Here is a 10,327-nt window from a genome sequence, read left to right on the forward strand (position 1 = left end):
GCCTGCTGTGTTCATCCAGCTCTACACCTTGTTATCTCTTGTAAAAAATACATTTACTTTCAATCATGTGTTCAACGACATGCATGTTCCAGCGTTCGATGATGTGGAATGGATGAATGCTAGGTATGAATGCATTCCTCCTGATCTTGTCTTACCACCCTTTGAAAGGATGGGAAAATTTTCAACTTGCTAAGTACAAAGCTGGTGTTGTGAATTGGCAGTCTATTATACAAATTGCCCAATTGTCATTGATATAACCACAGTTCATTTAGGTAGAGCCATTGCCATAATTAAACTACCCAAGTTGCTTCACAAATGTGAATTTGGACAAAAGAAATTAACACAGAACCAAAGAACAATCAAAAGTTTGGTCAAAAGGGTTGCAAGGAGCAGTTTAATTGAGGAAAAAGAGGTGGCCGAGTTTAAGGAGGGAATTCAGAATTTAGGAATTAGACAGCTGAGGGCATGGCTGCCAATGGAAGTGTGAAATAAGTGTGGTTTGGTGCTGGGGCTGGGGTCCTGGTCTGGGGAAGCTGAACAAATAGTGTGTGATTGAACCATGCCTTGGTCTGATGCCTAGGTAGTAAGTTGAAAATATATGCCTTATAACCTTCTGAAAAGTTACAGGTCAATGATAAAGATTCAACAGACATCAGCATACCAACAAAATTCATGGTGTACAGGATTATTCTGGCAAACGATGCATGATTCTTTTAAACAAAATGCTTACCAGAGCTTTTTATTCTGAAAGCAAAACAAGGTTTTCCAGTCAAAATATTTTAACCCGCCTCTTAACTGCACCCAAGTTGCTTATATTTCAAGCTTTTTCCATGTTTGCTATTAAGCCATTGTTCCTTTAAAGTTGGAGTTAAAATTGATTGTTCAAACAGGGTCGTCCTGTTGGTGACAGTCTCTTTTTTTAATCCAGAATGTGTTAGAGTCACCATGTGCTAGCGTCCAGGCTGAATCTCTGCCCAGTTTCTTGTTGACAATGCATTGATGTTTTCTCCCCCAGGGCGTGGGAACATACTTCCAAAACTGTTTTCCTTACAGGAAACAAAATAATGATTCCTGGTATTTGAAGTAGACTTTGCAGTTGATTGGAAACCACCCAAATTCATGTCCTTTATGTGCTGGAACATCTTTCGATTCCTCAGTAACAAAATAATCGCAGGTTATGTAACACATTGGATAAACTAAATGGCCTGGGTTATAGTTGCTGTGTTGATGGTTAAGAAGAAAGAATGTTCCTACTTTTTAATTAAACATGACAATGGTGCACAATCCTAATATTACTAAAATTGTAATTTTATCAAAAGTGAATGCAACGCTTAAGGACGTGCAAGTCTAATCAGAATACAGAATTCCAATTCTGGAAAGGAATAACTCATTTGCAAGGTTGTATTGCTCATCCTGAGTTGCTGTTGAGAAAGTATTGGTGGGCTTTCTGCTTGAACTGCTGCAGTCTTTGTGGTGTGCAGTCAGGGCGCTGTTCATGAGAGAGTTCCAGCCATTTGATCCAGCACTCACAAAGAAAGGCCATGACATTCACAGTGCAAATTCGCTGCCATTCTCAATTGCTGATCTGTCTCGCCACGATTCTTCTGAGCTGGGGTGAGACATTTATCAAGTTTATGGCATATGACTTCAATGAAATGATTTCTGGCAGATTGCACTTTGTGAAATTTGCATCTTGCTAACTGGAGAGGCATTTAATGCCTCCCTGGTGATCTTGTCAAGACCAGGAACCAATGACTATAACTGTTTGTCTTTGATAGCAGCTTACAAAAGTTGATGCCAAGCCACTAGGAGATATTTGGTCAGCTGACTAAAATGTTGGTTCAAGGGATGGGTTTTAAGGAGCATTTTAAAAGGAAAGAGAGGGATTGAGAGAGGGAAAGATTTTGGATGGGAGTTCCAGACCATAGGATCTAGGCAGTCGAAGGCCACTACCAAAGGTGAACTTTGAAGTTGCTGTCAAATGGAACTTGGGACAACAGGCCCAGTGGAACTGGTCCATGCAGGCCGGTGGGGATGCCTACAGCTGGTCCTGTCCAGCTTGTTCCAGTAGAAACCAGTTATCAGGCTCCAGAGTGAAAACTATATTGGCTCCTGCCATGACCAATTGGCCTGGTTAAATTTGCTTGCCCAAATGGTTCCATAACCATTCAAAACATGTGAAAGAGGAAACCATAGAATTAATTCACCTGCTCTATTCATGTAAGTACCATTAATAATTGAAAAAAAATCCCTATGTGTTTGTGTGCATGGCTGTGTGTGTGGGGTGAGGTGGGCTTGGGGGTTGGGTGTGATGTCAGTGAAAATTAAAACATTCTTGACTCAAGTGTTTTGTAAGATTGAAATTTAATTCCGATGCAGAAAAACACAAAACAAATAGAGCAAAGATCAAATAACTAGAGTAGAAAGTTAAAAAGAACTAAATATGTATCAAGTACATTTAGGATTAAATTTAAGATACTACGGTACAAAAATTCATATTGAAATGAGATGAATTGCCTGTTTTTGGCCTTGAGATTTTCTTTAAGTTGTTTGACTGACTTGTGTGGAAAGAAAAAATGCTGCTAAGCATAATTAACTTACAGAATAAGGGATGCTCAAACACCCAGAATTTAAATAGTGCAAGAATCTCAGAGGGTTACATGGGTTACAGAGTTAGGGAAGAACAAGACACCAGATGAATTCATCTTTTCTTCTCAATGATAGCACCACTGTATATGTGATGACAATGTTCCATAAGGCATTTTGTCATTTTGATGTTATTTCTGTGTTGGATGCTGTGAAGCTATCCTAACTTGTGCAAAATCTCAATTATTGCTGTTATTCGGCTTGCCAACCAGACTCGCTTCTGGTCCAGATAGAATCAATCTTAATTTCTCAATCTTTTCAGATCCCTCCATGGCTTTGCACTTCTCTATCTGCAAGCGCATCCAGCTCCACAACCACCTGAGGTATCTGCGTTACTCCAATTCTAGCCTATGTGCATCCTGCATTTCAATGGGTCCACCATTGGTCAACTCCAGAACAGCCTCCCTAAAGCTCTCCATCTTGCGACCTTTCTTCCCTCCTTTAGGATGTTCCTCAAAATCTATTTGGCCACACCTTATGGTCACCAGTCTTAATAACTCCTAAGGTAGCTCAATGTGTTTATTGACTCTCTGGTGAAGCAACTTGAGATGCTTTATCAGATTGAACAAATTATATTCATACAACTTGTTGTTTGCTGTAGAATCGGCTTGTTTGTTTTGGTGAGTCAAACTCATGGCCAAAAATACCGCACATCTGAAATCCAACGGTGCAAAGGACTCCTCTCCGGTCATGCACACCTCTAAATTCCACCCTTACAAGCCTTGTCAATTATTTAAAAATTGGTTTGCAGCCTGTGCCTGCTAAACAAAGTTTCCCTGATTGTGTCTGAGTGTTGAGGCCTCCATCGACTCGTCTGTGGCCTGAGCAGACTTTGTGACTGTGATGTCCATTGTGTAGTCAAGCAATGTTACTTCAATCACCAAAGTCAGAGCTTCGCGATTGGAACAGCATTTGATTAGTTCATGGCCACTCTGGACCTCAAATTTCAGTCACCCACCTCCCTGCCACCTGCCTCCCTTTAGATTAATGGCAGGATCCTGGAAAATGTGGACCTTTCCAATAGCTTGGCAGTCTCCTGTTGACCAAGGAAGAAATAGGTGCTGGAATTCCCCACCATCGCCTCCAATATGTTGCTCAGTCTTCATCCGACTGAGGAAAAGTGTATTTGAGGCCCAGGATTTCAAATCTCAGACCAAGGCCAAGGTTTATTGGGCAGCAGTGATCCCCAGGCTCTTGTATGCTTTGGAGATTTCGACAACATACAGCAGGCATCTCTGATCACTGGAAGAGTTCAACCAGCAAGATCCTCTAAATCCTGTAACGAGAAAGGAGATCCTCTCCTGAGCCAATCTGGCCAGCATGCAGATGTGACAATGGACCTCCAGAAAGACAGTGTTTTCCAGGTGGCCTCAAAGCATCCCTGAAGAGGTAAACCAGCCCCTCCATTATATGTTGGAACCGGGCTTGTGACCAACCAAAATGGAGAAGGTTCCTGTAAGAAGATAGAGGAAACACTGAGAGAAGTTGTCAGAAACATGTAGAGGCAAAGTTAAGGCGCAGAAGGGAGTGAACAAATCTCTCACAACTCATTCAGCTGAGCATCCGAGAACCACCCACCCTGTAGAGTCTACATATTGTGCTTTAGACTTACTCACCATCGCAAAACCCATAAAACTGAATCAGAAATAAGTCATCCTTGACCCCAAGGGACTACCGAAAGAAGAATAAATCTCTCAAGGATGTGCTGGAGAAATTCGCCCATGGTTACCCAGAATCCCTCTTGTGTGACACTCTCACAGTGGGTGAAGGAAGGTAACCTTTCTTTCATTCATAGTGGTTATAGGGTTTTTGGGGATCTGGGGCTGCAGGATGCTTGTGTAGATTCATGTTCTGCCAATTGACTGTGCTGGTGTCAAGTAGTAGATTGGGACCTTCCAAAATGTGGGACATGGGATTTTGGAGTTGCAAGCTCTGAGGTAACAATGTCTGCTGTGAATCTCGGATTGAGTTTCTTAACAGATTTGAGGCCACTTTAGATCCTGGTCTTGGCTTTGGTTGGTGGCTGAATGGACTACCCTCTGTGGCCCAAGTGCCGCTGCTGCTAACAGCCGTGAGGTGTCTGGTTGTTTTGAGCTTTTCATCAAGTCCACCCATGCTCAAATCTTGCTCCCAACCCAACAACTCAGAACTGTCCAAGATCTCCAAATTGTCATACTGCATCCCACATTGTCTGAGGCATTAAAATGGGCTCCACCAGGAAAAGGTTTTGGGAAGGGTTGTGTGCATGACTGAAATAAACTCTGCTCCATCGCCCAATGACACCTGTTTGTTTAATCCACATCAATAATATGTCAAGGTTTTTCTGATAAATCAGTGTAGTCACTGTTGCAATATAGGAAATGCAACAATAATTTACACTCAGCAACCCCCCCACAGACGTAATGTGGTCGCAAACCGATAATTTGTGTTTTCTTTGTGATAAGTATTGGCCAGACTTGGGATAACTCCATTGCTCTTCAAAATAGTGCCACAGATGAAGTATGCAGGCTGTAACGATTTCTGTTTAACCTATTGTCAAAAGCACATCTCTTCTGATAGTTCAGCATTCTGAACTGGAATATCAACTTTGACTTTTATGCTCAAGCTCTGGAATGGGTCTTCAACAGAGTTCTATTCAGAAGCGTGCAGTAACGTCTCTGATCAGGTCAATTAGAAAATATCTATAATTCACACGCAAGTGTGTGACCCAACTGAGCCACATCTGACACATGAGAATAAAGGTTGCTGTTAGCATTCGTATCTACTGTTTGCCGTGACTTAGACATTCAAAGGGGCTTCACAAAAATAGCTTTAGTGGTTTATTGCTGGCGTATTTTCTCTACTTCAGCTCACTCATCTGATTTCTCGTGCAAGCATGTGATTATGTTGTTACTGCTGCCTCTGAAAAATTTCCCACTGGAAATCTGGTGCATTGCTGGTATCCCACAACTGTGTGTAACATACAGTTAAAGAAGCCAAGTTCTCCATTTGAGCCTGATAGTGTGAAAGCCACTGCTAAAACTCTACAAAACCTTGGTAATAAAATAAAATTCCACTGTGAGGAGGCTGTTTTGTTTCCAAAAAACCCCAATCACAAACTCACCAAGTTAGGACTGACAATAAACCAAATTGTGGGTTCATTATTTAAAGGCGACTGTAGACCTGTTGCAGGAAAGCTCTTATTGGTACATCTCTCTTGGTCAATGAACACACACCAACTGTCTCGCACAGCATCACTCCCAGTCCCATAATGGATTATGGATATCCCCAGTTAGAGATGTTGACAATGCAAGTAGCTGAATTGGTAGGCCATCATGTGAGAGGGTGCCACCATTAAAAACAGCTGCCATTTTGGTCTCGCAAAACAACTCGAGAAAACTCTGAAGTTTAGAGGATCTGGGTGTCGCAGCAGTTCAGGATTGAGATGCTAGCGTCATCCAACCATCTTGTCTCTTCCTCCAACAGACTCCCAGTCGGGTCAGCAACAGAAGAATTGGATTAGTTTATGCATCCAGTAGATATACTCCTGGATTGTAAGAGCTTGGTTAAAGCTGTTAACCTCCACAGTAATCTATCAGGAAACAGCTGTTCCCCTATTGGTGTAAAGAGGAATGTTGTCATGGGAACTGAACATGGGAACAAGTTTCTGATGCTAAGGACAAATGACAGCCATGGCTAATAAGCCATAGTGACAATCAAAATGGTGCTAATCTTCCCTACTTTCTGAAGTAGGTTTGGGCTTGGACTATTTGACTTACTATTGTGGGCTTGTTCCCATCTGCTAACACTCACTTGTGGCAGCATGGGAATATTTTGCTGGACTGAGCTGCCAATGAGTTAAATTCTTGGACTACATCACCTTTCAATCAGGATGGCATTTCTTCAAAGCTGTGTCAGAATGACCCTGCGACATTTTATTCAAAGCCTGTTAAAAATGCAAAGATGCATGAATTCACCGTACGCCAGTCACATTGGGACCTGATTGGCTGAGTATTGACTGAGAAGTTACAGAATTTGATTTCACATGGCACTCCTATATCTGATCCTGTGAAAACACCACTAGAAAAATGCAGCTTCATTTCTCAGCTCCTGGTCAATATGCCAACCTCCAAACAGGGCCCGATCCAAAGGCTACAGCGTAAAATTAGTTTGTGAGGGTCAGTAGTTCCTGTTGAGCACGTGCTAGACAGTGCGGAAAATTTACAATTGCAATAGATGTCAATTCTTTATATCTGTAGTGATTGGAACCAGGTTGACCTCATTGACCATGAGCTGACCAATGTAACCAGGATCTCCTCAGCACAAAAAAATAAAAAAAATGGAACCAGAGGATTAGAATCTTCTCAGTCCAGGTGACTGACTCCGAGCTGGCTGGCTACAGCCTGTGTACTATGCACAAGTGAATAAAGGGTGACTTTATTATACTGGCCCCTGTGCAGTTATTGCAGTGGCAACAAGAGAAAACAGTACGTGCCTGAAGAACATTCGCTTGCAACAGTCATCTGGGGTAAGCATTTCTTGCATCACACCTTTATTTGGGAAGCTTGACTTATTTGATCCTGTTGTCGAAGACTGGGCCCAGTATGTGGAAAGTATGCGATATCTTTTCCGGGCTAATGACACTGGGGCAGATGAAAAGCAACAAATAATCCTTCTGACTGTGTGTGGACCCGCAGTATTTTCGGTTATAAGGGGCTTCACTTTCCCAGAGGCACCAGGCACTAAAACCTCCCAAGAGTTGACAAGAGTTGGTTTAGGAATATTATAACCCCAAACCTTCTCTAATTCTGAAACGCTGTTGGTTTTATTAGGCTGTTAGAGAACCAGGAGAATTTGTATCAGGATTTTTGACAAGGATGAGATGACTGGCAGAGGCATGTGATTTTGGGTTAGCCCTGAATGAGATGCTGAGAGACCGTTTGGTATATGGGATTAATGACGTAACCATGCAGAAACACTACTGGCTGAAGCCCAACTGGACTTCAAGCCCAATAGGCAATGCAACTGGTGTTGCCATTAGAAAATGCAGCAAGTGGAGCATGCGAACTACAGGGCATCCCGATGGGAGTGGACATTCTCACATCCTGACTTGAGGAATAAAATTCATAGGCTAGTACCTAGGAGAGTGCACACCCTGGAAAGTGCCCCTACATGAGGGTTGGAACAATTAAATTGCTGAGTGATATCCAAATTGGAACCGATTTAAAATTAATGCTTGGTGAAATGATCACCCAGTTCCCATGGAGGTTGATACCGGCCTAGCTGTGTCTATGGTTGCAGAACCTGTCTTTACCAAGATTCGCTTGGGACTCCAGCCCTTAAGTTTGCACAAGACCTCCGCCAGGCTGAGAACATACACCGGGGAACTGTTGCAGATGACGGGGGCAATCTCAGTTCCAGTCTCCTGTTTTGGAAATCAGGAGGCTGGAGAGCAAAGGAATGATCAAACCAGTGCAGTTTGCAGAATGGGCAGGCCTGGTCTTACCGATTGTGAAGGCTGACGGCTCAGTTCGTTTCTGTGGGGATTTTAACCAAACGGTAAGCCGTTTATCGCAGCTGGATAAATACCGGATCCCTCACATAGAGAATGTGTACGCACAGTTGGCAGGGCTATGTTTATGAAGCTGGTCATGAGCCATGCCTACCTGCAATTGCAACTGGATGAGGAGTCCCAGAAGTGCGCTACAATTAATACGCATAAGGGTTCATCTCAATTTACAAGGCTGCCATACGGGGCATCATCAGCCTCTGCCCTTTCCCAGCGGACCATGGAAAACATTTTACGAGGGCTGCCCCAGGTTGCCATTTATCTGGAATGACATACTAATAACAGGGAAGACCGATAAACTGCACTTGGAGAACTTGGACATAGTTCTTCAACATTTCTCCCAGGCTGCCATTTGCCTTAGAAGGGAAATGTGTGTTCCAGGTGCCAGAAGTGACCTACTTGGGTTACACAGTTGACAATACTGGGTTACACCCATTGGAAGAGAAAGTGAGGGCGATCAAAGGACCCCCTGACTCCCATGGAGCTTAGGTCTTTCCTCGGGTTAGTGAGTTATAACAGAAAATTCATACGTGACCTGGCCTCCATTTTAACACCCTAACACCTGCAGTTGAAAAAGGGTCAGCTTTGAAAATGGTCGCGTTGCCAAGAAGCAGCCTTCAGGGAAGTGGAAAGGCAGCTACTGTCATCTCAGGTGTTGACCCACTACGATCTGCAGCGAGAGGCAGTGCTGACGTGGGATGCCTCTCTGTATGGTATCGGGGTTGTGTTGGCTCACCCATGGCTCAACGGAGAGGAACCCCTGGTAGCATATGCTCCCTGGACTTTGGCTGACGCCATAAGCTAATATGGCCAGATAGAGAAGGAAGGTTTAACGGTCATCTTTGGTGTGAGCAAGTTCTACCAGTACCTTTACGGACGGGAATTCGTCATAGTAACAGATCACAAGCCCCTACTAGGGCTACTGAAGGAAGACAAGGCGGTGCCACCCATAGCTTCTGCTAGAATTCAGCGTTGGGCCCTTATTCTCAGTAAAGTACAAGTACAAGTTAGAACACCATCCAGGAAGCCAAGTGGCTAATGAGAATGCCTTGAGCCACCTCCCACTGGCAGATACTCCACCAGTGGTGCCTCCCTGGAAGAGGACACCCTTCCTCCAGTGCTAGTGAAACTAAAGCAGCTGGTGGGAATGGGGGGAACAGAAGGGCCATCGCAACCAGGACTGAAACCCTTCCGGCCCCGGCGATACCAGATCACTGTAGAGAATGGGCATGTTACTGTGGGGGAGCGAGAGTGATTGTCCCAAGTTAAGGCACTGGCCAAACTCCACCAGGGTCATCTAGGGGTTTCCAAGATGAAGATGCTATCAAGAAGCTGTATCCAGGGCTGGATGCCGAGATAGCTGCCTTGGTGGAGCAGTGCCCAGAGTGCCAACAAGGACAAAAATTGCCACCAGTAGTGCCCCCCACATTCTTGGGAATGGCTGGGTAAGCCCTGGACTCGGTTGTATGTTGACTATGCAGGTCCTTTCATGGGTTCAGTATTCCTGGTCATTGTGGATGCCCATTCAAAGTGGTTGGAAGTGCATAGAGTTCGTTCAGCGAACTCAGGGATGACGATCGAGAAGCTGTGAGAATCAATCACAATACACTGACGCCTGGGAGTATTGGTCACGGACAATGGTTCGTCATTTACCTGCAGGGAAATTGAGTATTTCCTAAATCCCAATGGCATTCGGCACATAAGGATAGCTCCATACCATCCATCGTCCAATGGTCTAGAGGAAAGAGCATTCCAAACATTGAAGGCAGGCTTAAAGAAGCAGCCTACAGCGTCACTTGATACCAAACTGTCCCGGTTCCTGTTCGATTATGGGACCACCCTGCACGCAACAATAGGGATAGCTCCAGCAGAGTTGCTGATGGAGGGAAGACCCTGCACCGCCTTAAACCTGATATTTCCCAGACCTGATGGGGGGAGGGTGAAACCGCAGCAGAAATGCTAATGCCGGCCTCATGCCTCGTCTAAGTGAGAAAGACAGTTTAATTCCGGGGATGAAATTTGGTGCTAGAACCATGCGAATGGCCCTGTTTGGGTATGGGGCGAGGCTGACGCGAGGTTGGGTCCCATGACTAACAAAGTTCGTGTGGGTGATACAGGCCTGAACAAACACAT

The sequence above is a fragment of the Rhincodon typus genome, chromosome 8, assembly GCF_021869965.1.
Source record: "Rhincodon typus isolate 14 chromosome 8, sRhiTyp1.1, whole genome shotgun sequence".
Classification (NCBI taxonomy): domain Eukaryota; kingdom Metazoa; phylum Chordata; class Chondrichthyes; order Orectolobiformes; family Rhincodontidae; genus Rhincodon; species Rhincodon typus.